This window comes from Myotis brandtii, unplaced genomic scaffold (assembly GCF_000412655.1).
Source record: "Myotis brandtii unplaced genomic scaffold, ASM41265v1 scaffold48, whole genome shotgun sequence".
In the NCBI taxonomy this organism is placed as follows: domain Eukaryota; kingdom Metazoa; phylum Chordata; class Mammalia; order Chiroptera; family Vespertilionidae; genus Myotis; species Myotis brandtii.
Genome location: NW_005368341.1, coordinates 2,233,396 through 2,234,408, shown reverse-complemented (window position 1 = coordinate 2,234,408; position 1,013 = coordinate 2,233,396). Strand labels below are relative to the sequence as shown.

General features: G+C 49.8%; 1 protein-coding gene across 1 annotated transcript in view; it reads right to left on the bottom strand.

Moving 5' to 3' along the window:
• Positions 1–253, bottom strand: part of ICA1 (islet cell autoantigen 1, 69kDa) — a 115,794-nt gene extending 115,541 nt beyond the window's left edge. The window contains exon 1 of the mRNA XM_014547553.1: positions 132–253. The gene's annotated coding sequence lies outside the window, so the exon portion shown is untranslated. The remainder of the gene's footprint in view (positions 1–131) is intronic.
• Positions 254–1,013: the final 760 nt, after the last annotated feature.

Genomic DNA, 1,013 nt, shown 5'->3' with positions numbered 1-1,013 from the left:
GAGCGGGCGCCGGGATGGGGCACCGCCACCGCCCCCTCTCCCAATCTCTCCCCTTCTGAGAGTCCCGGTGGGCAACCTCCCGCCCCCGCAGGACCCCGGGATCTGGATGAGGGAGGGGCCCCTGGCCTCACCTAGTTTGGGGCGGGTCCGGGATCTGGGGAGTGAGTGTCCCTCTCTCTGCTCCCTGGGGTCTGACCTCGACCACCATCTCCTGGGGTGTCCCCCGCGGGTTTCTGCGGCCCAGGGTGACCCCGCCCTTGCTCTCCCGCAGGTGTTCCACGTGTCCATAGCATTTGCGTCACAATGACCTGGGCGACAGGTGGGAGCCTGGGCGAAGGGTTCCCACTGTGTCCAGTGTAGGGCTTGCTACTTGCTTCCACTATAGACGTCTGTGGCTTTAGGGGGGCAGGAGACTTCAGGATTTCAATGCCAAGAAAAGTTACAGAGGCCTGTACCTGTGAACCAAGTTTGGGCTTAAAGGAAAAAGGCTGTGTGAAAAAAACTGTGTGTATGCATAGGTATATAATGTTTTCATTCCCATTTAGCCACATAGCTCTTAAACTTGTTATTGATGCTGATAGTAATTTCATCCTCTCTTATCCTTTGTCATCAGGAAAGAACCAAACCCTGTGTTTGAGTACCCTGCAGGGATCACCTGACGAAAAAGTGCTGGAATAGGTACTTCCCAAAATTATCAATGCTGAAAAGCAATCTCAGTGTGCTATGACTCAATGCCTGGTTATGTTATATATGTGTTAAAAAGTTTATTGAGTAGTCATCGATTTAAGCAATTTAACTGGATGGAATGACAGATGGTTACTGAATAAAGATGCAAACAAATCTGAAATCCTTCTAACACGAATAGGCTGTTCATGCCAGGCACATGCTGTGTACTTTACATTTAATCCTTAGAGCAACCCACTACTGTAGGTAAAGTTATTATTCCTGTTTCACAAATGAAAACTCTGACTGCCCAGAGTGCCATAAAGGCCCTCAGCGAATAGGAGATTGAA